The 25,955-nt window shown below is 46.7% G+C and overlaps 1 pseudogene; it reads right to left on the reverse strand.

Moving 5' to 3' along the window:
• Positions 1 to 15,599: 15,599 nt before the first annotated feature.
• Positions 15,600 to 25,686, reverse strand: LOC129138348 (uncharacterized protein C2orf27A-like; annotated as a pseudogene).
• Positions 25,687 to 25,955: the final 269 nt, after the last annotated feature.

The following is a 25,955-nucleotide window of genomic DNA, read 5'->3' on the forward strand; positions in this document are numbered from 1 at the left end:
AAGAAAGAATGAAAAATTAAAAAAAAAAAAAAACTCCTTCCAAATGATAGCAAATTCAACAAAGGAAGCATCAAGTCTCTCAGATGAGAAGAAACCATCACAAGAACTCTGGCAATACAAAAAGCCAGAATGTTCCATCACCTCCAAAGGATTACACCAGCAATCTAGCAATGAGTCCTAACCAGAATGGAACGTCTGAAATGACAGGTATAGTATTCAAGATATAAGTGGCAAAAAAAATCACCAAAATCCAACAGAAAGTTGAAATCCAACAACAACCCCATAACAACGATCCTGGATTTGAATGACAACATAGCCATATTGAGAAAGAACCAAGCAGAGCTTCTTGCATTGAAAAATTTACTATAGGAATTTCAAAAAACAGTTCATAGCCTTAGCAACAGACTAGACCAAATTGAAGAAATAATTTAAGAGCTCAAAGACCAGATCTTTGAATCAACCCAGTCAGACAAAAATAAAAAAAAAATTAAAAATAATGAACCAAACTTTTGAGAAATGTAGGATTATATAAAGGAACAAAATCTATGACTTATTGGCATTTTTTTTTTTTTGAGACAGAATCTCACTCTGTTACCCAGTCTGTAGTGCAGTGGCATGATCTTGGCTCACTGAAACCTCCACCTCCTGGGTTCAAGCAATTCTCGTGCCTCAGCCTCCCATGTATCTGAGATTACAGGCGTGTGCCAGCATGCCTCGCTAATTTTTGTATTTTTAGTAGAGGTGGGGTTTGGCCATGCTGGCCAGTTAGGTCTCAAACTTCTGGCCTCGGGTGATCCTCCCACCTTGGCCTCCCAAAGTGCTGGGATTACTGGCATGAGCCACTGTGCCCGGTTGACTTATTGGCATTTCTAACAGAGAAGAAGAGAAAGTGAGCCGCTTGGAAAACGTTTTTGAGGATATAATTCAGGAAACTGTCCTTAATCTTGCTAAAGAGGTCCACATGCTGATACAAGAAATCCAGAGAACTCCCGTGAGACTGAAGGTAGGCAGTGAAGCAAATGCTTGCATTCCTGTGTGGCTCTGATTAGCATCAGGATATCTACATTTTACATAGGAAAGGAGGGAGCAGAGGAAATAGTTACGCGTTCATCTCACATTCAGTAAATCTCCATTTTACATAAGATAAAGTAAGCATGTGAATAGAGGGAGTGGAGTAGAGGAAAACTCAATGTTTCATTCATCTCAGGATAGGCAGAGGGATGATTTCTGGTCCTGACCTTGTCCCAGAACTATGAAAATAAGCTGGTAGTTGAGATTGTCAGGGTGAAATTGAGCCGACTCACTTTTAGGAATAGTTTACAGGTGGGATGTGCATTCTGAAAGATTTAGGGTTCACAGCAAATTGTGAGGGAAGACATCTGAGGAGACATGCGGCCTTCTGTCACTGTGGGAACCTGGCTTATGGATGAGGCTATGACACAGGGTTGTGACGTTATAGCTATGTGTTTGAGAACAAGGAAGGCAGTATTGCGTAACCCAGTTCCCAAGCTTAATTTTCCCTTTGACACAGTGAGCTTGGGGTTGGGGTCTCTATTCTCTTTTCTCTCACAAAATCATATGGGAACATTCCAGAAAATGTGAGGTTCTGTGCTCACTATTAAATTAAAATGACCAGGAGAGCCATGGGTAAGCTCCCTCCTCAGTCTTCAGGACCCCAACAGAGAGTTTTCCCCCATGTGGACAGGGTCCTGAATTCTGCAGGATCCCGTGGGGACACAAGTGTCAGGATAGAGGCACTCATTCAGCCAGGTACAGTGTCTCATGCCTGTAATGTCAGCTACACTGGAGGCTGAGGTCACCTTGAGGCCAGGATTTCAAGACCAGCCTGGGCAACATAGCAAGATCCCATATTTAAGAATAAAATTAGCCAGGTATGGTGGCATGCACCTGTAATCCTAGTTACTTGGGAGGGAGGCTGAGGTGGGAGGATTGCTTGAGCCTAGGCGTTGGAGGCTACAACGAGCTAGGATTACACCACTGCACTCCAGTCTCGGCAACAGTAAGACTCCATATGTGACAACAACCAACCTATTCTGTGTTTTGAGTGAAAATTACCATAGCCTTTGTAACAGAAATTAGGCAGCAACTCTTATCATTCAAAATGCATAAGAAATTTGGCTAAGCAATTGTACTTCTAGATTATTTATTTATTTATTTATTATTGGGACAGAGTCTCACTCTGTCCCCTAGACTGGAGTGCAGTGACAGGATCTCAGCTCACTGCAACCTCCGCCTCGTGGGTTCAGGCAATTGTCCTACCTCAGCCTCCCGAGTAGCTGGGGCTACAAGTGCGCATCACCATACCCAGCTAATTTTTGTATTTTTTGTAGAAACGGGGTTTTGCCATGTTGGCCAGGCTGGTCTCAAAACTTCTGACCTCAGGTGATCCACCCACCTCGACCTCCCAAAGTGCTGGGATTACAGGCACTAGGTCCCTAATTTAGAGCCACATTGTTTAATGTCTAAAAGCACTCTTGCATATTTATTACTGCATTGTTTGAACTTAAATATCCACAACAGGATAACAGGATAATTAAACAGTTAATTGCACTATGGCACATCCATCTGTTAACAACATGAAGTCGATCTTTTTGTACTGCGGTGGAAAGATTTTCTGAACATAGTTCAGGTAAAAAAATGACCACTGTTGAATAATGCTTCTGGTATAACACAAAGTGTTTGAAAATGTACACAATACACTGTAATATCCAATGCATACATCAAAGTAAATATATTTTATTCTAGGATAATTCTTAAAACATTAAGAAATACTCTTTAATCATATATGTTAAAACTTGTAGAAAATCGATAACATACAAGTAAAGAAGTTCAAGAAGCCAAAAAAAGTAATTCCAAGTGTAGAAAGCATGGTGAAAAGTGATGGAAGAAAACTGCAGAAATTTAAAATGTGAAATTAAAATATATAATTATTAATTAAAATACATAATTCTTTTTTTTTTCTGGTGGCAGAGGACTTTATTTTGTGAAAAATCTTCAACATTTTCATCTGAATTTTACAGAAAGGTCAATAAAATTCAATGCAACTTGAAAACTTACACAAAGTTATATTTTAATGGTTCTAAAATAAATCCTGGATTCAAAAGTTCCCAAGCAGTCATTGTTTCCTGCCTATAAGACAAAGACAAAGATTGTTTTCTCAGTTCACATTGCTGATTTTGCAGGATAATAGTTCACAGGCATTGACAATAAAAAATGGAACATGCATCATGAGTGTTTTGCTGTTCCTGCTGTTGTTGAAATACTCAAGACTGTTTGGCTTTCATCATCATCAAACACTCATTGTGCAAATATAATGCAAAAGTTTCAGTCCAAATGAAGGAGATACAGTAAGGTCAAAAATGTTCCCATAACCTAAACATTTTAGAACCAAGTTAAAAAAATTCTCTCATTAAGTATTTAATTTAATTATTTTTCAGTGCTTAGGGCTAATAGAGCCTGAACACATAGTTCTCCTTAATTTCATTAGCAGGCATTTATGAGTCCCTGCTGTGGGTGGATATGGAAGAAATATAAACTTCGGGGTACTTTTCTTTCTTATTAAGATAAAATGCAAAACAATTCATTGTAAATTTCAAGGTCAAAATAGAGTAATCTTTTGAGGCTGCTTCTGGGAATTATTCCTCACCTTCCCCATTCAACAGAAGGAGGCATTAGTCCAAATTTCTGCAACTAAAATTCATCCAGGGGACACATTTTGATTTGAACACATACTAAAATATTTCTGGGATATTAACTCCTCAATTCTAAAGAGAGCTTCAAAATGGTCACTTAAGCCTAAATTTAGAATTTATTTCCATTGGTTCCTATTCTTTTTTTTTATTATTATACTTTAAATTTTAGGGTACATGTGCACATTGTGCAGGTTAGTTACATATGTATACATGTGCCATGCTGGTGCGCTGAACCCACTAACTCGTCATCTAGCATTAGGTATATCTCCCGATGCTATCCCTCCCCCCTCCCCCCACCCCACAACAGTCCCCCAGCCATCCCATTGCTGGGTATATAGCCAAAGGACTATACATCATGCTGCTATAAAGACACATGCACACGTATGTTTATTGCGGCATTATTCACAATAGCAAAGACTTGGAACCAACCCAAATGTCCAACAATGATAGACTGGATTAAGAAAATGTGGCACATATACACAATGGAATACTATGCAGCCATAAAAAATGATGAGTTCATGTCCTTTGTAGGGACATGGATGAAATTGGAAATCATCATTCTCAGTAAACTATCGCAAGAACAAAAAACCAAACACCGCATATTCTCACTCATAGGTGGGAATTGAACAATGAGATCACATGGACACAGGAAGGGGAATAAAATACATAATTCTTAATTAAAATACATAATTCTTCATTGAACCCCGAATCTGTCAGGACATATGTGTGATCTTGGATAACGCATTCAACCTCCTGAACACTGAATTTTCTTGACTGTAAAATGTTTTAGAGATGTTCCTCACCCGGTTGCATGAAGCAAACCTCTGTGTGTTAAGGCACTTCCCACAGCATCTGTGACACAGAATGGTGGCAGCTGTGCTCTTCGTAGTCCCTGAACACAGACCCACAGCAGTATATTGTGTGTTTTTTTTATATAAAAGGCTTTGAAAATGTCCCACAACTTCCTCAGTAACTGTCAAAAGGGGCAGCCTTCAAAAGTAGAATTCTGGCAAATGTCTTCAAAAGACACAAAATTCTGGCAATGGGCTCATTTCCCTCCCTCCTTGCTCTTCTGGATGCATCCATTCTCTCCCACAGCATAGTTATTTTCTTCCACTCCACTGTAGAAATTGTCCTTCTAGTGGCAAGAGTGACGTGAGTGATATGCGGAAATTTCTTTCCAAGCTTGTTGGAGAAGCTTCCTCTGCCTGCTTCTTTTTGGCCACCTCCTGCCAGGGTAAGAGGGCCTCCAGGGCTGCTCTGTCACCCCCAACAGCATGGACCTCACTGCAGTCACTCCGGAAGCTTCCCTCTAAAGGAAGCTTGTGCAGGAAACATCATGCATCAAGCAGCATGGGGACAGGGGCTGGCCAGCTGGGCAGGTCTCACACTCCTGACAATCAGACTCCAGGATACTCCTCTGTCCCCACCCAGGGCAGATCCCTGCCCTAAAAGTTTTCCCCCTCATGTCCAGCAAATGCTGCATGGAGCCCTGGATTTCTACGTGGAAAGCTAGGAAGAGGGAGAGCTGAAATGAGGATGTAATCACCCTTTTCCAAAGAGGTCAGCCCAGTACTACCCTGTGCTCCTGGGCAAGCTCTCCAGGCTGAGGGAACAGGAGCAGGGGTTATGTCAGGTGAAGGTTGAAGTGAGAGACCTCCCAGGAGGTGTAGAATATTCCACTAGGGACACCTCATACCTTTCCAGGATTAGACCTTGAGGCCTGGAGATCCCCAGGCAATTAGTATTGAAGGTCGAAAGGCCAATGACAGGAATAGGAAGGCCCATTGTGTCATTCACAAAGCACTTCCAAACCCATCACCACAGGTGACCCTCACAACAACCCTGTGAGACCTGCAGGGCAGGGGCTCTCACAAAGGAGGAGTCGGGAATGTCAAGATTTTAACACCTTCTCCAAGTCAGGGTCAGGAAATGCTGTCCCAGCACTGACCTATATTCCCTATGCTTCCTCCCACAAAACAGCTTAGGGTGACTGCCAACTTGTGGGCAGAGACCCTCACTTCCAATCCCCACAAGGGGCTGGACAGTGGGGAGGATGAGGCCCCCTCCTCTGACTGTCTCCTCCAAGACCTTGTTTTCTGAGGAAGGTCACTCTGGGGACTGTTGGCCTCTGCAGATGGGGGCCTGGACCATGTGGAAAGATGACGTGAAGGTCACACCTGGCAGGCACCAGCGCTGGAGGGCAAACCTCACCTTTAAAACTCACAGTTTTTTAAAAAATTTATTTTTATTTTTAATTTATATGAGTACATGGTAGGTGTATATATTTATGGGGTACATGAGATAGTTTGACACAGGCATACAATGTGTGATAATCACATCAGGGTAAATGGGGCATTCATCACCTCAAGCAAGGGAAATGCCAGATACTTATAAAACCATCAGATCACATGAGAACTCACTTACTATCATGAGAACAGCATGGGGGAAACTGCCGCCATGATTCAGTTACCTCTCACTGGGCCACTCCCATGACACATGAGGATTATGGAAATTACAGTTCAAGATGAGATTTGGGTGGCAACACAGCCAAACCATATCACCTTATAAAATGAATAATGTGGAAATAGCAGCGGGCCTGAGTCCTGACCCCTGCAGTGTGATGCCCCCTCTTGAGGAGGGCCTGGCTTCTGTGCCATGCAGAAACTTTCCTGTGCTTCCTGCTGGCTTGGGGTGAGCCAGGTCCTCCTGGGGGAGCTGGGCACTTGTGGGACAGGAAAGTCCCTGGCCTGGGGTCTCCATTTGCCTCCTTATCCCATCAACAAAACACCAGAGGAGCCAACTCAACAAACCTCAATGCACGGCACTTCCTGGACCCTAGGTGCTCAGGGCCCCCTGAGCTGCCCTGGGGCAGAACACTGGGCAGTGGCCAGTGCTTCCCCAACAACTCCCCCATGCACAGATGCCTGGTGGACAGACTTCCCTTAACCCTGCTCAGCTGGAGCTCAGCCCCCATCCTAGTACCTCTGCCTCCTCCTCCAGGGCAGGAAAAGGAAACCCAACTCCAAACCAATGGAGAATCCTCATCTTGGGTTGAGGCTGGGACTCAGCCCCTTGTCAGCCCCTCGAGGAGCTCCATCTTCCCCTGTTTCCCTGCCCCATGGGACCCTGGGCCTCTGGGAAAGAGTTGAGAGTGTCATCCACTCAGCAGGTACCGCATGATCTTTGGGAAAGATTTGTGTTATACCTGCTCCTGGTGGGATAGGAGCCTCTGGAGCTGGGCAGTATTTGGGCTGTAGAAAACTGAGAAGCCCCTGACCCATCATGCATCAGAGCCCACTCCCAAGATGTGGAGCCATCAGCTGGAAGAGCTGGGCAGTGGCAGGGGACGCCAGACCCTGAGGCCTTCCTCCCTTCCATCAGGTGACCCTACCATGTGGCCTCAGCTCTAGGGAGATGGGCCCTAGCTGGAGGCACTGCACAGCAGCATCCTGGGTAAAGGTGCCAGGAGGGCAGGCCTGCCTTTGAGGCTGTGAGGCAGGACTGAGGCAGGCAGTGGCCAGTGGAGGGAACTGGGTGGGTGCTGAAGGACTACATGGCCATCTCCTGGACATGGGGTCTGGCTAGGGGACATGGGATGGGCAGACACTGCCATCTTGACTTCATTGGCCCATCTGTGGGCTGGGGGGGGGGCAGGTGGGAGTGTGGCCAGCTGGGAGGTAGGAGGACTCTTGGGGAAGTGAGAGTCACCTGCATGAACTCAGGGCTAGAGGGCTGTGGCTCTGGGACACACAGGGTGGCCAGGGGGAGGCTGCAGCACCCTCTGCTGTTGGGAATGAAAGGTGTCCGCCTTGAAGTGAAAGGGTCCCTGCTCAGCTATGGGCCCCTCTGGGACCCTCAGCAGGGATGTCCTGAAGGCTCCTAACAAGCTGGAAAGCAAGGAAGGTGCCTTGCCTGGAAGTCAGGATCGCCCAGCCAGGGTGGCCGTCCCATGGCCTGGCTGTGTGAGGCCCTGGGGGTAGCTGTCCACCTACCCTGCAGGGAGTGCCTCTCCTCAGCCATCCGCTGATCCAGTGCCCAGAAGTTGTCTTCCTCTGGCAGATACAGGAGGAGGATGGCAGTTAGGCAGCTCATGTCCCTGTAGTAGCCCACCTCCTGCAATAGCCAGAGTCACCATGGAAGCATGTCACCTGAGAGGGCTGAGGCCATCTGGGAGGACTCATGTCACTGGAGAGGACAGAGGTCACCTGGGAGACCTCCCTCAGGCCCTAGGGGATTTAGGGTGCAGACTCTGCACCCCTCCCCTGACCCTGGGCATGAGGACTAAGCAAGTCCCCCACAACTCAGTTGAAAAGGGACCTGGAGGGACTTCTGCAGTGAGTGTCCAACCTCACATGGTCTGAAGGGGCACAGGCAAGGATCATTCACATCCCCTATCCTGGGCCAGGCTGGGAAGGCCAGTGTGCCAGGACTGGGGCAGCACCTGTGAACTGCACGCACCACAAGGGCAGGTGGTGGGCCACTGATCACCACACAGTGGGTCCTCTGATGGCCCAGAGGCTGCCTGCCAGGCACAGGAGGGCGGCTGGGTCCAGACCACATGTGAGCAGCCCATGGAGTGATCTCAGCGGCTCTCCCTGCCTGGAATGGTCTGGGAAGTGGGGGCCAAGCAGGAACAGCCACCTGGGTGACCTCCTCCCTGTCCACTGTGCTCCTACGGGGTTACGGCAAAGGGGAAATTGGACCCCTGCCAGGTTTCCAATAAAAAGGCTTCCTCAGGATGCAAACTCATTTCATGAAAAAAAGCCTGGCCCCATCAGGCACCTCAGCAACTTGTCAAACATGTCTCCTGCAAGGACTATCCTGTATGCAACACTGCTAAGCTCCTTGTTTGGGGCGGCACCAGGAGGGGAGGGTCATTTCTTCTTCTGAGACGTGGTGGTTGCATCCAGGCGACATCAACAGTCTGGGCCCTGAACCCTTTCCATCTCAGCGAGACCCCTTGAGACACCAGCTTCCCTTCCTGGCTTGGGTGTCCACGCCAGCAGTTCTACCTACTATGTTATTACAGCCAGATCAGGATCAATGTCCTCTCTCTGGAATAAATGCAGTGACCACTGTTCTTTGAGCATTATTTATCTTAAATTATTGTTTTAATTAGAAATGTATCTAACTTACATTAGCCAAATTTCCTTTCAATGTAACCAAATTTATTTTAAGTGAAAATTAAATATTTACCTTCATCAAGCATTCTATGAAAATAAAATGTTTATTTTTTTCAACTTTAGAAGAAATTGAAAATGTCTACGTGCTACTAATCTAAAAATATAGGCTCTGGGTTTATATGGTGTTAACCTTTCTTCCAAATTTTAAGGAATAGATATTTAAATGCCATCCACTTTGTTTTAAAATACATAAAATGTTTTAAGCGTTTGACCTCAAAATTTACAATAGCACAGCTACTCCATAATGAATAAACCACAGAATCAAAACGAAGAAAGATTCTACAGACCAGTCTAACCAACAATACAATTATAAACTAGTGGTTCAAATATCAAAAACCAATTTCAATGACAAATGCATGGTATGAAAACCCCGCAAATGTCAAGTAGAATATATTATACTTGAATGAAATTATGAGTTGAGAGTAGGAAATCTATGTTTAACCAAGCAAATTAAATAAAGTTTATGAGGAAATTATACTGCTAATGTTTTATTATTTGGCAAGCTATTCAGTGGAACACAAAGATATTCTTAATGAAGTCGAAAATATATTTTAAAATGTGACTGAAGTGGATTAAAAAATAATGAGGACATGAATAACTTTAAAAAGTATTCAGGGATAAAGAGAGAAAAATAAATTTAGATTTCATAATACATAAAATATATTTTAAAAGTTGTGTTTCTTGGTTGCTTGAATAAAAGGAGCAGATATTTAAATTCCATGCCTTTCATTTTAAAGTTCAGGAAATGCTTATAGCTTTCCACACTGACATTTATACTAACACAGTTAATCTAATCGAAGGATAACAAAATCAAAACAAGCAGAATTCTCTTGACCAATCTATTTTCTTGATTTTTAAAAGTCAATGTACTCTCAAAGAAACAAAACTATTATTCGTGGATTCTGTTATTTGAAAATATTTACTGATCATTTGTACCTTACACCAAGTGATCTCCAGCTCGTGGAAAAATATGTAAAGTTGCCCAGCTTCATTAAGCTTAAACTCTTCTGAAGGAGAAAAGAAGCAATGGAGTAGGGACATTAAAGCAGGAGTGTGGTGATATGGCTGAGACTTCTACTTGCACACTGTGGTAGCTGTGTGGAGACTGGATTGATAAAAGGGCAATGACAGAAGCTTAAATTAGTATCAAATATGGTAATCCTATAATTTTAAGGGTCCTTGAAATAAGAATGTATAATAGTTCTCATTATTTCCCCAAGAAATCTCTGCATTTGGCCTTGTGAGGGAAGGGCTATAGTTACCCAGTGGTGGGGGTGGGAATGTTAATTTGGAAACAACATTTGGAATTATTACACTTTAAAGGTAAAGCTGGCAGGAATTCCATACACATCAGATCTGAAAATGTGTGTGTGTGTGTGTGTGTCTGTCTGTGTGTGTTTGTGTGTGTGTGAAGCAGGGAGAGAGAGCAAGAGTGAGAGTGAGCAAGAGAGAGAGGAGAGAGAGGGAGAGAATCAGACAGATACAGGAAGAGAGTGACAGAGCTACAGAGACAGAATTAAAAGGGGACACCAAGAATATTGAGCTGAGAAACTATAAAATGGGAGTTGCCATTAAACAGAATGTGGAAGAGCAAATTTGGGGAGTTTCAGTGGCTCCATACAGACATATTAATTTTGAGATTCCTAACTGACATCCACGTGGATAAGTCAGGGAGTGCTGGGTGTAGTGTCCAGTGTTTAGGTGTAATATGAAATATCAGGAAATTAATGACACAAAAATTAGTAAGAAAGCAAAGATAAGAAAGATAAGAAGTCAAAGTCCTGAGCCTAATGATCCTCTAACATTTAAAAAGTAGTAAAGATAAAACCTGCAAAAAAGGACTAGGGATAACTTTCAAAAACGTGGTGGGGGGAAAGTAAGTTAAGTGTTCTGGAATTCTATAAAAAAGTTTTACAAAGAGAAGGTGGAGATCGACTGTGTGAAATGCTGCTGATATATAAATTAAGATGAAGGTGGAGAAGTTATGGTTCAATTTATAATTTAACAATATGGATAGCACTTATATTTTGATATGAGCAGCTCGTTGGAATGAGGAGGTGAGAAACCATATTGGAGTGGTTGCTGAGATGAAAGTCTGATCCCTGGATTCTTAAGGAAAAATTTTATTGGACTGCAGAGGCATAAATTGGATTTTTAATTCTGGAGTCAGGATGTGCTCAGTAAACATGTGCCCATCAATGCCTCCTCGCATTTTTTTTTAGCTAGGTATTCTGTTATCTTTTAATAATATAATAATTACCTGCAAAACCTATACCCATGTTGCAGCAAACCACCATGACACATGTATACCTGTGTAACAAAACTGCATGTTCTGCACATTTATCCCAGAACTTAAAGTAGAGAGAGAGAGAGAGAGAGAGAAAGAATACCCAGCCAAGTGCGGTGGCTCATGACTGTAATCCCAGCGCTTTAGAAGGCTGAGACAGGTGGACCATCTGAGGTCAGGATTGAGAACAGCTTGGCCAATATGGTGAAACCCTGTCTTTACTAAACATATAAAAATTAGCTGGGTGTGGTGGGGGGCACCTGTAGTCCCAGCTACTTGAGAGGCCAAGGCAGGAGAATCACTTGAAGCTGGAAGGCAAAGACTGCAGTGAGCTAAGATCACGCAGCAGCACTACAGCCTGGGTGACAGGGTGAGACGGTCTCAAAAAGAAAAACAAAAACAAAAAAACACCCATTTAATTGACAAACTTTACAAAGACTGATACTAGAGGTTGTTGGAGAGGACGTTGTTCCACATATCTTATGAGTTACCTACGGACAAGTAAGATGGTAAAATGCCTTTGAGAAACTGACCATACCTGCTATACTTAAATATTCAGATACCAAACACCCAGAAATTCCATCTTGTCATTTATTTCCACAAGAGAAAACAAGAGACCTGTATTAAAATATCCATTTCTATTAAAAATAATCACACTACATTTCCTGAAATTTTTTTATTGGTAGCTCTTGTTTTCAGCAGTACAACTTCTAATATATATGTGTATATATATTTAATATATGTATATATGTATATATATTAGACAGATATATATGTATATTATACATATGCATATATTATATATTATGTATATATGTATATAATACATATGCATATATTATATATTATGTATATATGTTTTATATATATACACATATGTATATATGTTATATATATACACATATGTATATATGTTATATATATACACATAAGTATATATGTTATCTATATACACATATGTATATATGTATCTATACATAATATATGTATATATATTAGGCAGAGTTTTGCTCTTGTTGCCCAGGCTGGAGTGCAATGGTGCAATCTCAGCTCACTGCCACCTCCACCTCCCGGGTCCAAGCGATTGTCCTGCCTCTGCCTCCCGAGTAGCTGGGACTACAGGCTTGTGCCACCACCCTCGGCTAATTTTGTATATTTAGTAGAGATGGGGTTTCACCATGTTGGTCAGGCTGGTCTCGAACTCCTGACCTCAGGTGATCCACCTACCTTGGACTCCCAAAGTGCTGGGATTACAGGTGTGAGCCACTGTGCCCGGCCTATTTTGTATTTTTTAATCTACCACACTCTAAGAACACATATTTTAAATCAATTTGTACATTCAGTGCCTAGAACAAAACCAGCATTTTGTAGATTCCAAAGAATTATTTGTTGCATAAATGATGAATAACTTAAATAAGTTATTATTTATAACATCTATATAAAAACAATATATTACCTGAGAATACAGTGATAATATTTCTTATGTATAAAATGATTTCAATCTCAGTTAAAAATATTTTTTGCATGAGTTATTGTCATATGCAGATGCTCACATTGTTTTGTTTAGATGAAAATGTTTGTAACTACTATGCACATTTTTGTTACTTAAGCCTTTTGGTCTTGCTGCCGTAGCAAATCCTGTGCCTCTTAAGAACATGAACCTGTTTTACTTCATTTTTTAGCAGATTTCTTAATGAAATATATAGCATACTATTTTGTTTAACACATAAGCAGACACCCTGTCAGAAACAAAGAGACATCTACTCCACCATTACCACCCATGCCTCTGCTAATGTGGCTGCTGAAGATGTTACCTAGAGCAGAGGACTTGTGTTCAACCTAAGCACTTTATATCCTTTATTTTCAATTGGGTAGGAGATAAAATAATTCAGCAACAATAAAAGTCACACTTCTTAAAGTTGCAGTCTCGCCAATGCACCACAATGTAGCAGTCTCTCTTGTGAGGTATCACCTGGCGTTCTTCATCTCACCACCAAGATGATTAAGGAACGGGGCACACGGGTGAGGTGGGAGTGAAAGTTTAATAAGCAAAAGGAGGAAGCTCTCTGCAGCAGACAAGGGCGTCCAAGTGGATTGCCGTTTTTACAGTTGAATCAAAAACTTTTATAAGAAACTCCTCTCAGCTATATATAAAACTGTCGGCACAATTCCCTTTATATATCCAGCTGTGGGTATGTCTCTAGTCAAGCACAAAATGAGCTTCTCTTGTTTGTATAACTGTGGGTTTGTTTTAGGTAAGCCCCCCTCCTCCCTGTGCAAGTTCCCACAGAGGCCACCATGTATATGCCTGAAAAAGAGAGGAAAATTTTTCCTGGGAGCTTGCCAATTACACAAAGAACAGAAGGCATCTGTGCTGGACCCTGCATGCTTATCTGTTCAGGGCTTATCTGTAGGTGCAGTAGTTGTGATTTTTCAGGCAGACAGCTTCCCTGAGGACCAGTCTCTTACTTGTTTACTCAACTAATTTTCCTTTCCCTCTCCCTCAACATTATGCAGCAAAATAGAGTACACTTCTCTTTCCAGTAAATCAGTGTTGGTACTCCACTCTGAATACTTGTATTATTGGATTTCTTAGGAAAAAAATATTTGGGATCATAATTTAGATGCCATCAAACAATGAACAAAAATATGCTACTTCGTTTCCCTTCTCTTCTCTTGTTACCAGACAATAGCTAGTTTTCTTTTCTCTCCAACTCCTTTTTTCTGTGCTTCTACCTGATTTTTAAAAAAAACTTCTACACATTTCCAATCTTAGTATAGCAGACATCAAATATGTGGTCAAACTACATACATAGGAAGAGTTGAATTATATAATTATATTCAAGCATTTTAAAATAATTCCCCTTCAGTTTGTTTTGCTGTTATTTTACATAATCAAATGTCTTCCTGATATACGTCCCAACCCAGTGGTTGTCAAGCTCTGCTTTGTTTTCTAATTGCATCAGAATTATCCACAATTCTTTTTTTTTTTTTTTTTTTTTTTGAGCTGGAGTCTTACTGTTGCCCAGGCTGGAGTGCAGTGGTGTGATCTCAGCTCACTGTCATCTCTGCCTCCCTGATTCAAGTGATTCTCCTGCCTCAGCCTCCCAAGTAGCTGGGACTACAGGCATGTACCACCATGCCTGGCTAATTTTTGTATTTTTAGTAGAGATGAGGTTTCACCATGTTGGCCAGGCTGGTTTTGAATTCCTGACCTCAAGTGATCCACTGCCTGGGCCTCTCAAAGTAAGAATTATCCAAAATTCTTATGATAAATATGGATAATTCAGCACAACTCAAGATTTAATAAAAATTTCTAAGAGAAGAAACCCAGGAATATGCATTGAAAACGTCTCCCTCAGGTGATTCTGATGTGATATGTGGTCTGAGTTTAAAATGCAAGGAAAATTACCTTCCCTGCCCTCCAGTTGGCCCTTATGTCCAGATGTCCCTCTTCCCCTTTCTCACTGTGCTCTCTCCTTCTGTGCCTTTGTTCTATTCTCCCTCCACTTCTCATCCAGATGCCAAGCCCTCTTCCATCAATTGTCCTAAAACTCCAAATGGTCAGTTGCCTCTATACTTCCCTCTGTCCCATGAACAAGTTACTCAGGCAAACGTAGAATTTCGGCTTGGACCAAGCTGAATCAAGAGCTGCAATTAAAGATTTCCCTAAGCCCAGAGGGGACCAGCAAATACTTATAGAAGATTTTGGATTTCCTCCGAATGCATAAGGCTCTTGGTAACCTGATGCTATAGACCAAATGTTATTGTCCCCCTCAAATTCAAGTGTTGAAATCTAATTCCCTATGTGATGATATTTGGAGGTAGGGCCTTGGGGAATGATTAGATCATGAAGGCAGGGACCACATGAGTGGGATTAGTAGCCCCTATTGAAGGCACCATAGAGAGCTCCCTCATCTCTTCTGTCATGTGAGGACATGGTAGAAACATGGCTATGAACCACAAAGCAAGCCCACACCAGACATAGAATCTGCTAACCACTTGACCTTGAATTTTGCCATCTCCAGAACTGAGAGAAACAAATTTATTTATAAGCTTCCTCATCTATGGCTTTCTGTTTTGACCCCAGATTAGCTAAAAACACCAAAATATCAACTTGTACACCAAATTTTCAAAATGGATGCTAAAACTTTGATGGCAAAAGGTGACTGATCTGCCTGAGAAATGAACCTACATGATCCCTCTTTCCACAAAGCTGGAGGGAGAGTCAACACAAGCAAAAATAGGTCAAAGTCTTCTAAAAGCCATACGTGAAGGGTTTTCAATATCACTTGATCAGATGGTAATTTAATCACCCAAAGAACCACAACAAAACACACAACTATCAGAGTTTTTCAACGTCACCTCAAAAACACCATCTACAATATTAGGGAGTGAAAGAAGTCATGGAAGTTTCAAAAAGTCAAACTTTATTTCAGTGTTATGGTAGAAATTTGAAATTCTTAGTTAAGCTATGAATAAATCCTTGGGCAGGTGCAGGCATGGAGATTCTGGAGTGCTGCTGCTGAGTTTAAGAGCTTCCTTTGGAGATGCCCCTGGCCCCCTCAACCCCTGTCCACCTGTCAAGAAGAGGCCATCCTGGGCAGCACATTAGAGGCAAATGGCCCAGATGCCCAGCTGAGGGCAAACCTCCATTCCTGGAGGAGGAGGTCACCTCTGGGAGCAGGAGGACCTGCTGGAACCCCTGCTCACAGGCTCCTTTTCTTGCTCTCCAGCACCTCCTGCAGGCAGGCAAACAAACACCCCCAGCAGCAGTAGCAGCAGGGCCTTCAGCAGCAGGGCTGCTGCTCTGCTGAATGAGAGAAGTCCCTCTCCAGTGAGGCAGAGGAGCCCAGGTTGCACACCCTGGTCTCTGCCTCCATAGCTTCCACTGTGCCCAGGACTGGGAGCAGTGTGGGAGCTGCTGGCTGGAGCTGTGCTGGTCACCCCCTCTCTGCCACCTCTAGCTTCAGCCACACTTTCAGCTCCAGGGCTGAGGCTGGTGGCTCTACAGGAGGTGCCATGAAGTCAGGCAGCTTCTCACTGGGCTGGTCCTGTGCAGTCCCAGGGCAGCGGCAGGAGGGCTCTGGAGCTTCCTTTAGCTCCAGCGCTGTCCCTGGAAGGGGCTCTGCCCCTGGTGCTGGCACTGGCTCAACAGCTGGCACTGGAAATAGCTGTGTTTCTGCACCTGAGGCAGGAGCTGAAAAAGGAGAGAGGTCACCAATATCACTCACTTTCCACTGAAATTTCCAAACATGAAAACAACCTCACTGAATTTAAAGGAATTTCAGCCTGAAAACATTGTCCCTGGAAAGACTTCCAGACTGCAGGTGACCTCACCATGTGCCTGTGTCTCAGTGAGCTCCAGAGGCTCCAGCTGGACAAGGACAATGTGCAGATGTGGCCCTGGTGGGATCACTGGTGTGGCCTGGCCTGGTAGCTCCATCTGGGGCCTGATGTCTACCTGGTGACTCCTGTCCTGTGGTACCTGAGGGGGCCTTCTGTCAAATGGCCAGAGGCATCTGGGGTGAGGGATGAGCCTACAAGGGCATCGTTGGAAAAGAAAGGCTCTCACTCCTGCCATTCCTGAAGCAGGAGCCTTGAGATGTGGGAATGCAGCACAAGAACATCTTGCTCTCTTGAGCATCTCCCACCAAGTGAGCTGGCTATGGGGCTAACTCTAGGATGTGGGTGCCTGGTTATCGGGATTCTTTTTTTTTTTTTTTTTTTTTTTTTTTTGAGACATTGTCTCATTCTGTTGGCCAGGGTGGAGTGCAGTGGCATGATCTCGGCTCACTGCAACTTTCGCCTATTGGATTCAATCAATTATCCTGCCTCAGTCTCCTGAGTAGCTGGGATTACAGGCACGAGACACGCACCACAACACCTGGCTAGTTGTTTTGTGTTTGTTTTTTGTTTGTTTGTCTGTTTTAAGACAGAGTCTCGCTCTGTCACCCAGGCAGGATGGAGTGCAGTGGCATGATCTGGGCTCACTGCAAGCTCCGTGTCCTTGGTTCATGCCTTTCTCCTGCCTCAGCCTCCCGAGTAGCTGGGACTATAGGCGCCCACCACTACGCCCGGCTAATTTTTGTATTTTTAGTAGAGACGGGATTTCACTGTGTTAGCCAGGATGGTCTTGATCTCCTGACCTTGTTTGCTTTTTGTATTTTTAGTAGAAATATGGTTTTACCATGTTGTTCAGGCTGGTCTCTATCTCCTGGTTTCATGATCCTCCTGCCTCAGCCTCCCAAAGTGCTGAGATTACAGGTGTGAGCCACCGTGCCTGGCCTGGTTACCAGAATTCTAAGTTCTGTTACGGTCTGTTGCCAAGGAAGTGAGGTTGCTTCTTTAAGGTTCCATCCCCTCAGCCTCCTCCTTCCAGAAGACCTACTCAGGACCCCAGTGGGCTGCTGACTGCTCATCCTCCCCACAGGACAACTCCTTACCTGTACACAGTTATGTCCACCCAGGGCCTACTTGGACACCTGCATCTGATGTTCACCAGGGGCCTAGGAATCCACTTGGGGCCTGGGATCCTACAGGGGCCTAATGTTATCCTGCAGATTGAGTAGCCACCTGGGGACCAGATATCAACCTGGGGACTGTGGTTGACCTGTGGGTTAATGTCCACCTGGGGACTGGTTATTCAGCTGAGGCCTGATGCGTACCTGGGGCCGAATGTCCCCCTCAGGGTGAATTCCACCTCAGACCTGTATGTCCACCTGGGGCCTGATGTCTGCCTTAGATCTATGTCCCACTGGGGCCTTGTGATCACCGGGGACTGGTATCCAGTTGTGGCCTGATGACCTACTGCATCCTGTTGCTCACCTACGGCCTGGTGTCTACCTGGGGCTTGGTGATCACCTGGGAACTGGATATCAACCTGGGGCCTGGGTGTCCACTTAAGGCCTGATGTGTGCTTGGGGCCTGACTGTCCACCTGGGGACTGGGTGTCCACCTTGGGTCTGATGACTACCTGAAGTTAGGTATCTACCTAAGGCTTGGTGTCTACCTGTGGCCTGATATCCACATGAGTCTGGGGTTCAGTTGGGGCCTGCTGTACATCTGGGACCTTGGTGTCTATCTGAGGCCTGATGTCTACCTGGTGACTGCCATCCTCTTGAGGCCTGATATCCGCCTGGGAATGGTTTATCCATGGAAATGGTTATGTCCGCCTGGGGCTGGATGTTACCCAGGGGCTAGATGTCCACCTGTGGCCCCGTGTTCACCTAGGGCCTGATGTCCACCTGGGGCATGGTGTTCACCTGAGATCCGGGTATTTACATAGGGCCTGATGTCCAGCTGGTGCCTAGGTGCCCACTGGGGGCCTTGTGTTAACCTGGTGACTGGTATCCAGCTGGGTCCTAATGACCACCTGGGTTGAATTATTCACCTAGAGTTTGGTATTCACTTAGGGCTTGAGTGTCAGCCTTGGACATGGTGTCCACCTGGGCCTTGGTTATCAAACAAGGGGTTTGGTATCCAGTTGAGACATCATTTGCACCTGGGGTCTGAGTGTTCGCATGAGGCCAGATGACCACTGGGGGCCTGAATGTCAACCTGGTGTCTGAAATTCACTGGAAGCCTAGGTATCTAGCAGGGGCCTGATGTCCACCTGGGACTAGGTGTCAACATGTGGCCTGATGTAAACCTCTAGTTGAGTGTCCACCTTGGGCCTGATGTCCACTGGGGGACTGATGTTCCCCTTTGATCTGATGTCTACCTGGAAACCGTGTATTCACCCATGGCCTGATGGTCACCTGGGGTTGAATGTCCAACTGTGGCCAGATGTGCACCCGGATTCTGGGCATCCACCTGGGGCCTAATGTTCAGCTGGGGCCTGGAGTTCACCTGAGGCATGATGCCTACCTGAAGCCTAATGTTCATTTGAGTGCTGGATGTTCACCTGGGGCCTGATATCCACCTGGACCCTTCTCAGGCCTGATGTCCACAGGACCCTTCTCAGGCCTGATGTCCACAAGTTGGTCTGGTATTCATCTGGGGCCTTAGTGTTAACCTGTGGCCTAACGTACTCCTGGGTTCTAGTGTCCTCTTGGGACCTGATGTCTACCAGGATCCAGGTATCCACCTGGGGCTCGGTATCCACCTAGGGCTTGATATTCACCTGGGCCCTAGGAATCCACTTGATAACTGGTGCCCAGCAGGGTCCTGATGTTCACCTTGGGACTGGGTAACCACCTGAGGCCTGATGTCCACTTAGGGCATAAGTGTTTATCTGGGGTCTAGTGTTCACATAGGGTCTGATGTCAACCTTGAGCCTAGGTATTCACCAGGGGACTAGTGTCCAGCTGGGGCCAGATGTTCACTTGGGGCCTGGTGTCAACTTGGAGCATGGTTGTCAACCTAAGACCTGATGTCCAGTCCAGTGTCCACCTTGGGCCTGTTTACTACCCGGGGCCTGTGTGTCCACATAGACCGTGGTGTCAATCTGGAGCCTGGGTATTTACCAGGGGCCTGGATATTCATTGGTACATTATGTCTACTGGAGTCTTTGTGTCAATCTGAGCTCTGATGTCTACCTAGAGATTGGGTATCCATCTAAGGCCTGGTGTTTACATGGCGCCTATAACACGAGGTTCCAGATGAACTCAGATGTCCACCTGAGGCCTGATGTCCACCTGAGTTCTGAGTGTTCACATAGGGCCTGCTGTCAACTTGGGACCTAAGTATTTACCTAGGGCCTGGGTGTCCACCTGGGGCCTGACTTCCAACTAGATGTTGTGTCAACATGGGGCCTGATGTCCACTTTGGGCCTAGGTGACTTTCTGATGACTAATGCCCACATGGCTCCTAAGGACCATCTGAGGCCTGGTATTAATTTAGAGACTGGTATCCACCTGGGGTCCAGGTATCCACTTGGGACCTGATGTTCACCCGGAGTGTAGGAATTCACGTGGGGCCTGGTATCCACCTTAAGTGTGTGTATCCAATTGAGTGCTGGTGTCCACCTGGAGTCCAGTGTATACCTGGGGCCTGATGTACACATGGAGCCTGGGCGTCCATCTAGGACCTGATGTTCAGATAAGGGCTGGCGTTCTCCTGGCCTGGTGTCCACATGGAGCCTGGGTGTACACTTGAAGCCTGATATCCCAGGTGGATACCTGGGCCCCAGTGGTCATCAGATCCTAGGAAACTCTCAGGCCCCAGGTGCACATAAAGCTCCAAGTGGCCACCTAGGCCACAGGTTGATACATTGGGTCCAGGTGGACACTGGGTGCAAGATGAACACCAGGCCCCTGGTGAACACCAAGCCCCAGGTGTCTGCCTAGTCCTCAAGTGGACACCAGGCACTAGATTGACACACAGGTACCAGGTGGATATCAGGCTGCAGGTGAACACCAGGCCCCAGGTGGTTGGGTTACTTATAGCATAGGTGGCCATCAGTTCCCAGGTCTATATCCACTCCCCACTTGAAAATCAGGATCCAGGTGGATACCCATGTCCTAGGTGAACAACAGGTTCCAAATGAACATCAGGCTCCAAGTGAACACACAGGCCCCAGTTCAATACCAGCCTCAGGTGGACATCAGGACCCAGGTGGATCCCAGGCCCAATGTGCATGCCTAGTCTCTTGGAATACATCATTTTCAAGGTGGACACCCAGATTCCTCATAGACATCTGGTGCCAGGTGGATATGTGGCTGCAGGTGGACATCAGGCCCCAGGTGGAGACCCAGTACACAGGTGTAAATCAGGCTCCAGAATTTCATCAGGCCCCAGTTTAACACTTGACTAAAGGTGTGCATCAAGACCCAGGTTGACAGCCAGGCTTCAGGTGCACACTAGGCCCAAAGTGTACACCTGTGCCAAGGTGGGCATCAGGCCCAAGGTGTACACCAGACCCCAAGTGGACATCAGGTTCCAGGTTGACACCAGTCTCTAGGTAGATCCTTAAACCCCAGTTAGTCATCAGGCCCAAGGTGGATACCTTGACCCCAGGGGGTCACCAGGTCTCAGGTCAACACTAAGCCCTAGGTTCAAGGTCTGAGATGGTTTCAGCCCCCATGTGGACTTTAGTCATAAGGAGCTTACCTAGGCCCTAAGTGGACATCAGGCCCCAGGTTGACACAATGAACCATGTAGAAGTCAGGCTGTAAGTAGACACCCAGGCCCTAGGTAAATACTTTGGTCCCAAGCCAACATCAGGCCCTATGTGGACACCCAGACTCCAGGCAGATGTCAGGCCCCAGGTGAACACTGAACTCAGGGTGGTCATCAGGCCCTAGGTTGACACATAGCCCTCAGGTAGACAACAGGCACAGGTGAACTTCAGACTCCAGATGAACGTTGGGCTCCAGGAAGAAGTCTGTGCCCCAGTTAAACACCGGGTCTTAGGTAGACATCAGGCCTCAAATGGATGCCCAGTCCCCAGGTGGATATAAGGCCTCAGGCAAACACCAGGCCCCAGGTAGACATTAGACACGAGATGGACACTCAAGCCACAAGTGAACATCTGTCCCCAGGTGGACATCCACCCAAGGTGGACATCAGGCCAGAGATGTACACCCAGGCCCCAGGAGAACCCCAGGCCCCAGGAGGACACTCAAGTGCCAGAAGGACACCCAGTCCCTAGGTAACTACAAGGCCCCAAGTGGACATGATGTTCCAGATGGATATGAGGCTCCAAGTGGATACTAGGCCCAGGTGGACCCCAGATCTCAGGGGCACACCAGGCCCCAGGGGAACACCAGGCCCTAGGTAAGCATGAAGTCCCAGGTGGACATCAGTTGCCAGGAGGACACCAGGACCCAGTTGCTCATCAAGCCACAACTGAACACCAGTTCCCCATGAACACCAGTCCTCAGGTGGGCACCTAGTCGTCTCGTGTGCATCAGGTGCCAGGCTGACATAGGCACCAGCTGAACTCTGGGCCTCAGGTGAATATCAGATCCCAGGTTGTCACCCAGGCCCCAGGTGAACACCAGGTTTTAGGTGGACACGAGGTCCTAGGTGGATGTCTATGCTCCTGGTGAACCTCAGGCCCTAGTGGACACTCAGGCCCTTTATAGACATCTGGCTCCATGTGCACTCCCAGGACCCAGGTAGACATGAGGCCCCAGAGGAACGCCAGTCCTTAATCACCTAAGACTGAATTCCCCTAGGGCTGGAGACTGAGTATTCACCTTGGGCCAAGGAATCTACCTGGGGCCAGATGTCGATCTGGGGCCTGATGTCTACTCAGGTTCAGCTGTCCACCTAGGGCAGGGTGTTTTTCTGGGACCCAGAGTCTACCTGAAATCTTGGTATCAACTTAGGGCCTATGTGTCCACTTGGAGTCTGATGTGCACCTGAAGCCTGAGTTTTCACCTGGGATCTAATGAGCACCTGGGGCCCAGGTTTCCATCTGAAACATCAGGTTCTAGTTATACATCTGGGCCCCAGGTATACACTAGGCACCAAAAGAACTCCAGCCCCTATCTTAACATGAGGTCCTAGGTGAATGCCCAGGCCTCATGTCTACATAAGGCCTCAGGTAGACATGACTCCAGGCAGGCATCAGGCCTGATATTGGCTCTATGTCTCCACCCAAATCTCATGTTGAATTGTAATCCCCACGGGTTGAAGAATGGGCCTGGTGAATGGTGATTGAATCATGGGGGCAGACTTCCCACTTGGTGTTCTTGTGATAGAGTTCTTACGAGACCTGGTTATTTGAAAGTATGTAGCACATCCCCATTCTGGTCTCCCTCCCCCTCCCACATGGTAAAAAGGGCTTTACATCATGATTGTAAGTGTCCTGAGCCCGCCCAGTCATGCTCCCTATTAAGCCTGAAGAACTGTGGGTCAGTTAAACCTCTTTTCCTCATAAGTTGCCCAATATCAGGTAGTTTTTTATAACTGTGAAAATGGACTAATACAAGGCCTTAGGATAATAACCATGCTTCAGGCCATAGGTGGACATCTGGCTGCAACTGGACACTATTCCCCAGGTGGATACCTAGGCTCAAGGTTGACATTAGTCCCCAGGTAAACAACAAGCCCCAGGTGAATACCTATGCCCTAGTAGACATCAGGCCTCAGGCTGACACTCAGTCTAACCTCAACATTAGGCTCCAGGTGGACGCCCAGACTCCAGGTGGATACTAGACCCCAGGGGTACACCAGACTCCTGGTAGGCATAAGGCCCCAGGAGGACACTAGAATCCAGGTGTACATAAAGCCACTGGTTGACACCAAGCCCTCAGAGGAACACCAGGCCAACTAGTGGACATTAGGCACATGAGAATACTTGGGCACCAGGTAGGTATCAGGCCCCAGGTAAACATCAAACTTCAGGTGGACATCATTCTCCATGTGAACTCTAGCCCCAGCTAAACATCAGGCTCCAGGTGGAAGCCCAGACCCCAGGAGCACTTCTGGCCACAGTTGAACATCTGTCTCCAGGTGAATATCAGACCATGGATGGATAGCAAGTCCCCAGGTGGACATCAGGTCAAAAGTGAATATAAGTCTCTAGGAAGACATCTGGCCCCAGGTGGATACCGAACTAGAGGTTTACATCAGGCCCTAGGTTGACAGCAAGGCCCAGGTAGACCGAAGGCCCCAAGCGAAGACCAGGCTCAGGTGGATACTGAACTAGAGGTTTACATCAGACCCCAGATTGACATTCAGTCCCCAGGTGGTCATGACACCTCAATTGGACACCAAGTCCGTAGGTGTCCCAGGTGTACACCAGGTCAAAGATGAACACAAGACCTAAGGTTGACACTGAAGCCCCAAGTGGACATGAGGCCCTAGGTGAATAATATGACCCAGGGGATCATTAGGACCCAGCTTCATACCAGTCCCCAGGTTTACACGAGGCCCCCAGTAGGTTCCTAAGCTCTAGTTGGACATGAGGTCTCCAGTAGACACCCAGGAGTAAGGTGGACATCAAGCATCAGATGGACATCTGGCCGTGGATGAACATCAAGCCTCACATGGATACCTAGTCCGCAGGTAGACATCAGGCCCCAGTTTGACATCAGTTTCTGGATGGATCCCCAAGCCCCAGGTGGATATCCAGTCTCCAGCTGAACATCAGCCCCTCGTGGACACCCAGGCCCCAGGTGGATATCAGGTGTCAGGTGAACACAAGTCCCTAGGCAGACATCAGGCACCAGGTGCACACTCAGACCCCAAGAGGACATCTGTCCCCAGGTGGACATCACTCTCAAGGTGTACATTAGGCAACAGATATACACCCAGGTCCAAGGCAGATACGAGTCCCTAGTAAAACTCAAGGCCCCAGGAGGATACTCAAGCCCTAGGTGGATGTCCAGACCCCAGGTAATTACAAGGCCCCAGGTGGATATCAGATTCCAGATGAACATTAGGCCCCAAGTGGATACCTAGGCACCAGGTAGACACCAGGCCCCAGGTGCATCCCCCAGTCTCAGGTGCACACTAGGCCCCCAGTGAACACTGGCTCCAGGTGAGCACCCAGTCCAAGGTAGACACCGTGACCCAGGTGGTCATTAGGCCACAGCTGAACACCAATCTTGAGTGAACACCAGATCCCAGGTGGGTACCTAGTCCAGGTGGATATTGGGCCCCAAGTGGACACCCAGCCCCCAGGTGAACCTCAAGCTTCAGGTGGACATCATGCATCAGGTGAACTCCGGGTCCCAGCCCAGCTGAACATCAGGCTGCAGGTGGATGCCTAGGTTCCAGGTGCACAACAAGTCACAGTTGGACATTCAGCCCCAGGTGAACATCAGGCCATGGGTGGATAAACAGTCCACAGGTGGACATCAGGTCAAAGGTGAACATCAGTACTCAGGTGGACATCCGGCTCCAGGTTGACATCAAGCCCAAGGTGGACACTGAACTAGAGGTTTACATCAGGCCCCAGGTTGACACCCAGGCTCAGGTGGACATTAGGCCCCAGGTGGATACCTAGGCCCCTAGTAAACCTCAGATTCTAGGTTGACATTCAGGCCCCCAGTAGTCTTTGGCCCCAACTGGACACTCAGGCGCCAGGTTCACATGATGTCTTAACTGGACACCAAGGGGCCAGTTTGATACCCAATCCTATGTGGGTGCCAGGTCCAAGGTTACACTCAAGCCCCAAGTGGACACCAGGCCCTAGGTGAATAATACAACCCAGGTGGTCGTTAGGCCCCAGAATGACACCAATCCCCAGGTTAACAGGAAGCCCCCAGTGGGTACCTAGGCCCCAGCTGGACATCAGGACTAATGTGGACAAACAGGATCAAGATGGACATCAGGACTCAGGTGGACATCTGGTGACAGGTGGACAACAAGCCTGGTGTGTACCTTGTCCCCGGGTGGTCATCAGGCCCCAGTTCAACACCAGTCCCTGAGTGGATTCCTCGGCTCCAGGTGGACATCCAGTCTTCAGCTGAACATCAGACCCCAGGTGAACACCAGGTCTTAGGTGGACATTAGGCCCCTGGTGTACATAAAGTACCAGTGGACATCCATGCTGCAGGTGGACATCCAGGGCCCAGATGGGCATCAGGCCCCATTTGGACATTGAGGCCCCAGGAGGATATCAGGCCTCAGGTGAACCCTAGGTCCAACATAGACATCAGGCCGTAGGTTGACACTCAAGCACCAGATGGACTGCTGCACCTAAGCAGAAAACAGACCCTTATCTGGATATCTAAGATACATGTATACAACAAGCCCCAGGCTGACATCCAGACCCCAGGTGGACACCATACCCCAGGTGAACAGCAGGCAACAGTTTGGCACCAAGTACCTAAGTGAAACAAAGCCTTAGGTGATTACCAGGCCATAGGT

This window comes from Pan troglodytes, chromosome 17, assembly GCF_028858775.2.
Source record: "Pan troglodytes isolate AG18354 chromosome 17, NHGRI_mPanTro3-v2.0_pri, whole genome shotgun sequence".
Classification (NCBI taxonomy): Eukaryota; Metazoa; Chordata; class Mammalia; order Primates; family Hominidae; genus Pan; species Pan troglodytes.